The following is an 8,470-nucleotide window of genomic DNA, read 5'->3' as shown; positions in this document are numbered from 1 at the left end:
GGAATAAAATTTCCTGCCACGTCGAGTAGGGGCGTGCAACTTACCCACCATGACCCTATTCAGGAATAAGCGGTATAGATAATGGATGGATGGACATTCATTGTTTGTGATATTTTTACTGTATTGTTTGCATTTGCAATCAGATTTTTTTGTCCAGCAAATCACACCAGCATACCATAGCCTAGTGAAACAGCTTATATGTAAGCAACATTTGCCAAGTGAGATGGAAAATGTGAACTGTAATTTAATGTAGTGCAGAGAGTACCTTAGTGTAATGGTTCCATTCTTCACTGCAATGAATATACTATAGCAGGGACCTTTTTAGCTTACATGGGGCTGCATGCTATTTTACATCACCGTGCTTGAAATGAATTCTGTGGTGCAGCCCAACAGGCATACAGTATTTTTCCCAAACAACCAGCCCAGCACATTTATATGATAGCTGACACAGCATTATCTGTAACACCCCATGATTGCTCAAACTATTTTCAAGTCTTCAGAGGCTTATTTCAAAACCGAGAAGGTACTTCTCACCATTAACATATCAATATCCATTTTTTTTCAAGAATACTGTGTTTATGTTCACTGTCCCGAAAGGACATTTACAGAACCCTTCCACAAAAACAAGTTTCCCCATGAGATGGGTTGCAGCATTTTCACAGCAGTACATTGCTAAACAGTGTCACGTATCAGACTACATGGCTTCAGTGAAAATTAGTTTTGTTCACACAGTTTTTAGACTTTTTCTTGAGTTGATTAGAGAGGCATGAATGATATTTCCTTTAATGACATGTACTGTTAATACTAACTGGTTTGTGCTAATTTTGCTACATAACACCATATCAGTTTTTTTTACTGAAACAGCATGAGGTTGAGGTTGTTTACTACACTCTCACAGCCATACAATACCAAATATTGGGTCACATATTACATTATAGTTTTAATTTGCCTGGCCATCCACCACCTAAATCACAATTCTCTTCTCTTCCTCTGTACTGTATTTAAATGAGAAACTGTGGCCTGTTTCTAATAGCGTCTCTTTCAAATAATCCCTTTATGGTGGAAAAATGTATTCATCTCACTTTTTCATGAAGCATACATTTGCATTTTAAGACATGCAGAATTTAGAAGAATTTCTAGAGATCAGCCTCATAATCCAGTTAGTCATCCAGCTATCCACCTAGGACCACCCATTCATACATTTTATTAACTATATTACAGCGCCTTTTTCAGTTAATTAGGATGCACATATGGAAGAATTTCTTATTTGCTAAATACTGTATGTTAACACCTGGAAACTGTAAATATAATAACATTTGTGATTTTTAAAAACTGATATATTAGACCAAACTTACCTATAGTTAAACATATTTTGATCATTATTATTATTTCTTATAAAAGCATGCATTTCTGTGCATCAGTTTAGATATACGTCAGTGCACGCAGTTTACCTTTATGCCACCAGGCTACATCAAAACAGTATTATCCCTCTGCTTTATGGTGAGATACTACTGTGACATTCAAAAAAGACAGCAACCTACCTTTATTAAGTAAATCACTTATAACATGTTAAAGCAAAATGTATCTAAATGGCAATGGTGACAGCTCTCAGGCCTCACTTTGGTTCCTGAGCTTACAGTACTGTACATGTTATGTTTAATACTGAGATCAAGCTGTTTTCCTTGCCTTGAAAGCCTCAGAAATCCAGATTTGTTATGGTAACAAGCTTGAAATATTGAATACTGTGGTGTACTTAGTTTTAACTGGGACATTTTGACTGCTGCTACATCTCGGTTTTCATAGGGAAAATGTGATAGTCCCATTTGGGACTGTCTAGTTTACTGCCGAGGGAACCACAGGATGGCATAATGCTACAGCCACGGCACATGTAGCAGACAACAGTTATGTTTTATGTTGTCTTTTGGCATATTCTCAGAATTACCATTTATTAGCACCAGCTGATTAAATCTATTATTTGTTATTTTAGCTGTTGATTGCAGGACAGAAGTTTTAATAAACATAGGGAAAGCAAACATTACGCAGTCTTAATTAAGCAGACATTGAACCCAAAGAAAATAACATTTGAAATCATCATTTATGTTAAAATAAGTTTAATGTTATATTTAAGTTCATTTGTGGTTTTAATGTCTCTAATTTGCTCTGTCAGATCAGTGTAATCAGAATGTTTTATTCATGGATAAGTCAGTAATTTAAATGATCACATTACACATTACATTAACAGCTAAAAATGAAGAAATCAATAGTTCCCAGGGTCCCAGCCCACTGCATATTGCAGCAAAACAGTGAAATCATCAGTTTGCCGCTAGTTTAACAACCTGCAATGTTTTTTTTCCTAAATAATATGATGGCTCAGTAATCCAAAAGCTTTTGGTGTCTGCAACAAACACTTATGTGGAGCAGAACCGGTGCTGCAGCCAGAGGGTGTCAGAGTTGATTTCTGCCTGCGGAGAGGGCAACACTCAAAGTCTGCCTGGAGGCTCCATTTTGAGACCTCCTCAAAAAAAAGGGGGATCTTTATCTCACAGTGAGAACATGATGGAGAATTTTATGTTTGCAGTGGGTACAACACCATGAAATTCACACCAGATTTAATATTGATCTGCAAACAAAAGTCATTCTTTTTTTACCCTCAGTCAGAAACAAAGAAATCCGTTTCCTACATTTTCCCACCCACACATCACTGCACACAGATAGTTGTTAAAAGTATATTAAGCAAGGTTTTTGGCAAAAAATGACCATTATTAGCAGTATAACTGTAGGGGTTTAATAGTGTTGTGCAGGCGCTGGACAGTCTACCTTTCAAAAGTTACATTATGACCTTTTGCTTTTTGTCATGCATGGCAGAACACAATTTTGCAAGGGACAATGTCAGTGCTACAAGGTAACAAGTGACATTATTATTTAAATATTTTGCCTTGTGATATATTATAACACTCATTTTAACTCATCTCAACTTAGAAAAGCTGATTTTATTAATTGTGTTTTACAGGCTGCTATGATGTATTCAAATGTCTGTTGATGATGCTATCATTTAGGTAATCCTAAATCATGTTTATATCAGCTATTTGACAACAGTAAAGATCATTTGCAAGAGATCTAACTAATGCCATCAGGATTACAGTTTTTTTTAATTAAAATAATGATTACACATTTTTCATCTGGACAAATTAAATGAGTTTTTCCTGAAATGTCGGCACATGGTTGCAACACACGGCTAACATTTTGTCATGGTTATATATTTAAAAAGTCAGTGGTGACACAAAACAAGAGGGGTTTACTTGTTTAATAGTTAATGAAAAACACAATCTTCACTTATTTTCACCCATTTTTCAACCTTAACATAAACTGCACATGCAAAGCTGAACCAAATGGGCAAAGTGGGTAAGTGCCTCATGGCCCCATAACCACAGGGGACTAACCAGTGCTAACTTAAAGCAAAGGTTCAGTGCACAGATGCCATAGTGAAAAATATGTTATTCTACTCTATAACAGCCTGAAAATGTGTCCTCCTTCATTATCTGAGGTATTGTTTTCAAGTGCTCTTGTGTCAAAATGCAGTTTTTCATGTAGTAAAGCAGACAATAATTTGTGTTTAATCAAACCAACACACTGCAAAATCTTGGGCCGCAGAAGTGGGAAGAGCAGCAGTCATCTGGGATGTAGCAGTTTTTTCATTTCTATTTTCCCCACCCCAGAGTCCCCTAACAGGCTGATCCAACCATGCACATGTGAGATGCAGAACAAGAGAATAACACTTTCTGGTTTGGAAAAACACTTACTGCACAGTACAGTGAGCATACATTATGCATTCCCACCAAAGCACATTAGGCAAAACCATTAGGTAGCATATAGGAGACAAGGTTGGTCACATAATGCCTGTTGTACTGCAATCATTTACAAAGTAGTGACTGGGTTCCTTTGAGGTTTTTGTGTGACTGTAGAGCATGTCAGGGCTATGATGTGTTGAATTCTGACAGCACTGGTCACATTGTCAGGTGCTCTTCAATTCAGGTCAGTGCCATTGTGGGACACTATGGAGACATTGGTGTGACAACACTTGAATTTCCATCAATATGCTTCACTCACTTTATAGATGTGTTGAAAACCTCTGTAGAACCAGAGAAAAAAGGAGAATGAAGTGTGTTATCGCAGGGGGAAAAAGCCCACTGTGTTAATGACAAGCCTCAGAGAGGCAGGAGGACATTGCAATGCCACGCTGACATTCACTCTCTGGTAGGGAGCTTACTGCCAGAGATATGGCAAACCCTGTGGTGCTTTCAGAGGTAACAGCTAACACACACACACTTGGGTAGGCTTCAAAGTGCTTGTCAAGCCATTTTAACCTCATCCTTTGCATGTGTGACCCCTAACCTTCACCTTTGTTTTGCTCTCAGAGTTTCCTAGCACCCTGTACCCGGCCAGGTTTTGCAAATTTATGCCAACCCTATGCCGTGCGGGCTTGAAGAGCTGCAGTGCAGTGGCCGTGAACTGTAGGTGTGACATGGCAGATGGAAGGAGCAGTGGGAGACTAGGTGAATCTTCCAGTCCTACGGTGAGTCCCCTGGGCTGCAAGTGGAAAGTGATCGTGGTAATTAATCCATTTTCACTACTTTTTAATCCTCCAAATATTGAGCCTCATGGGAAGAATGTTCGCTGAAGGACACAAGTACCCCACATTTCATTTCAGCTTTTCTCTTTTTTCCTTCTTGCTCTCTTAAAGTGGCAGGAGAAGGAGGGAGAGGTTTTGTGAGGGCTGCTAGGTAATGCGTGGTAACTGCAGAGCCATGTTAAAAGGAGGTCATGGTTGTATTTTTTAAGTGATTAAAATGAGGGAAATTCAAACATTATGGCTCAATTTTATGTAGATTGTTCTGATGTATCAATCAAGTTACACTATAATACACAAAAAATTCCATGAGTCTGGAAACCATAATGTTCCTAGACAGAGTATTTGAATACTCTGATGTCTGATGGATGTTGCCTATGTACAAGTCTCCAATTATAAGCTTCAGCCTTTTGTTGCATTAAGTGTGTTGCAGCTGAAATATACAAATCAGGTTTGCTGCCCACGGTTAAAACACACTATCCTCGTTTTTTGTACCCATGAGCAATACCATCGCAGAGCAGCACAGAAATTGGTCGAAATAATCACTTTATTTCTCTGCTCCTGGCGATTCTCCCTGTTCAGATCTCAGAGGTTGCGCAGAAATTTCCATGTTGCATCATAATGAAAACATTAGATCAAAGTGGAGAAAAACCCAGTTAAAATCTGTCTGTAGATTAGCTGTGTAACAGCAAGTATTAATTCACAAAGAACAAAGGGGTGGTGTGCTGTACAAGTATATACACGATACAGAATTAAGCTTGTAGAAGGCCAGATGCAATGCAAAGTCACCCAGGAACATATATAGAGAAAAATAAAATTAAATCACTGGATTTTGCAGCAGCTGTAAAAAATCTAATTTAATTCAGCACTTGGCCATGGTCATTACTGTCAGCACTTAAAAAGGGATGTGATGTCTGGTCTACAGACTATCTAGTGTATCTCTCTCTCTCTATACAGACAGACAGACTGATAAAAGTGCTAATAGTAGTCATTATACAGTATTATTCAGATGCACTTTACTGAAACAGCCTTCTTATTACAATAGAAAAATGTTTGTATCACTGTATGTAGAAGTACATGCATGTGTTTGCATAGTGCATTGCTTTTTATACTTACAGTAATATACTTTAGTGTAAAGTTTTTAACCTGTATTTCCCCAAGTCGGTTCTTTAGAAAAAAACTCATTTCTTTATGAGACACTCTTCAAAGGAAGCAGCATTAAAAATCAAGTCAACAAAGGAAAGAAAAATCTAAATCATATAAGAAAGTTAACTTAACATCCAAAGTCAAGTGAATCAATATAAAAACAGGGGGTTCACAGGGTCAAAGCCCATTGATTGAACAAAGCTGACTCTTTCTTGCTGAGTCTTACACAGTCATTGGTTTATCTGTTTTCTATTTTTTATATTTCCCACCAAAGCGATAAAATAACTGATAATAAACCCAAAACACAATTCAAATTTGATAAAGTCATATTTCTGGAAGCAGAACATTTACTGTACAATGAAAAAGAGTTTTTTTTTTTTTTTATGAGTGGTGAATACAATGAGTATATTTGAAGGAAACCTATACCTGGGCTTTCATATAAATCAAACACTGTGTAAGTTTCCTCTACAGTGAAAACGTGTGAACTGAAACAGAGAAGCGTTTAGGAAATTACAGTAAAAGAAGCTTAGAATGTTCAATCAGCATCATCATCATTAGCAAGACTAAATAACTGCATCATCGGTTTATTGTCAAACAACATTTGTTACATTGTGACACAGATTAAGAGATTCAAACACACAGCCCATTGATGATGGATAGAAATCTATGAAGCAAGCACATCAAACAGAGTCTGTCATCATTTATAAACCTTCTGTGAGAAGTTATTTCTGTCAGAGAAAAGCGTGATCTGTAGTATTAAAAGCCCTGGGAAGATCTATAAATAGACAGCAGCAATTACCCCAGACTTCAGTGAATGTCAGTCTGCCTGCGTCCTGACAGGCAGGCTTTGTAAGACTGTATTTGCAGCAGTGGCACTAGGTGCAGTGTTAACTATCACAATATACAGACAAAACAATTCACTTAAACTTCAATATCTGGGGCTTGTACTGTATCTAATAATATTTTCTCTTAAGTGGCATTGTTTCCTTCTGCTTGCAGGGTCACATCTGTGCAGTTTGTGGCACCGAATGACATCTGACATCAGGTCAAATAATTCATAGAAAATGTCTGACAGCAACTCACTTCCCTTCAGCAGTTTTCTTATGAACAACATATAACTTCATTCCGTCAGATAATGAGACACTTTGAGCAGTGTATTAAATAAATATTTGCCTAAATAAATACTGCCCAAACTTTTGACTGTTAGTGTATGCATACTGTTGACTGATTGCTACTAATTTATGTGACTTATATATCCCATTATGCTGAAAATTTACAGTCACAATCAGTCCCTGTTCTACTACAGCAGTAAATCTTTTTTCCTACCTCATTATGTTTGATTACTGTTTGTGTGTGTGTGTGTGTGTGTGTGTGTGTGTGTGTGCGTATCAGTTAATGTGGAACTGTTGAAAAATATTTTACATGAGCATCTTAAATTTTCCTAAATGTTCAGTTACTTGCACATCTTTTACACAACAAATTTGGAAAAACAACCAGGACGTTAGTTGATCATGCAGAGCCATGCAGTTGATGTTATAGTTGAAGTTTGCTCTGGGTTGTCAGTGAGGGCTTTTAATTAGAATTTTTCTTGATCATACTTGTAGTACTAAAGAATTGTCCATGTGTGGCTATGGATGCAAGAACAGCAACAACATTTGGTGAAGGTATGGAAAAGATTATGATCATGGTTATGTCATGGGATGGGACACTGCACTGCATCTTAACATACTCACAATGACAGTATGCTGAAGCTTAGCAGCTCTAATGTTTACCATGTTAATATGTTAGCATATAAACATTTGCAAATTAGCACTTAGCACAGCTGTTAGGAAAATCATTAGTGTTGCTCATAGTATTTACTCATAAACCAAAGTATTAAAAAGCGGGATGACTTGTAGTGCTCATTTGACATTGTTGTATTTGTATTTTTTTTTACCCTGTAACTGTAAAAAATGTGCTGGAGTATCTGCAAAGACAACAGATCCATCTATGTGCCACAGCAAAAGCATGAGCCTTAAATTATGACTGTAACACAAGTGATCAAAGCTTGAAACCAAACACACAATAGATGTAGTTCATGAATGTTGGGATTAGCATAGTGGATTAGAAGGTAAACATCGATCAGCGGAGGCTTGCATATACATGTAAGTTAGTAAGACTTTATAGGATTCTCTGCATGCATATTATGTTTGCTTTCAGGAACTATGAATGAAGACAAGTGCGGGGGAGGGGACTTCTCTGCCAAGTCTGTTAGCAATGAGCCCATTAATCCTTAACATGAATACACAGCATTACTGTATTATAGTCACTTAGTGGCTTTCATATTATTACTTTTTGTGTGTGTGTATTTTTGCGAAATATGCCGTTGACAGTATTTGAAAACTTGAGGCTTAAGACCAGTCAGGTGACTATTTTGTTGTTTGTTGGTATAATTTTCTCTGTCATGTGCCAGCAAGTGATTCCACTGTAATCCAACCAAATGTCTTTGTTTGTATGATTACTTGTTTGGCAAAGTGCTGAGATACTCTTTGACACCATAGATTCAAAATGTTGCAGTTTCAGTTTTATTTTCAGCAGCCAGTTTCTGTTCATTTGTGGCAACATTTGTAAAAAAAAAAAGAAAGACTGAAGTGGGCTATATGTTTACAGCCATGCTGCTGGCTCTGTGAAGCTGTAACTAGGTGCACTGGATTTTTG

At 37.2% G+C, this 8,470-nt stretch overlaps 1 long non-coding RNA gene across 2 annotated transcripts in view; it reads left to right on the top strand.

Moving 5' to 3' along the window:
* LOC109958161 (uncharacterized) overlaps positions 1 to 8,470 on the top strand; it is a 44,472-nt gene that overhangs the window by 19,017 nt on the left and 16,985 nt on the right. For both annotated transcript variants that reach the window (XR_002274634.1, XR_002274633.1), the window contains exon 3: positions 4,416 to 4,573. This is a non-coding gene — a long non-coding RNA (uncharacterized LOC109958161). The remainder of the gene's footprint in view (positions 1 to 4,415; positions 4,574 to 8,470) is intronic.

The sequence above is a fragment of the Monopterus albus genome, unplaced genomic scaffold (assembly GCF_001952655.1).
Source record: "Monopterus albus unplaced genomic scaffold, M_albus_1.0 scaffold31.1, whole genome shotgun sequence".
In the NCBI taxonomy this organism is placed as follows: Eukaryota; Metazoa; Chordata; class Actinopteri; order Synbranchiformes; family Synbranchidae; genus Monopterus; species Monopterus albus.
Note: the sequence above shows the minus strand (reverse complement) of the source record. Positions and strands in the feature narration are given on the sequence as shown.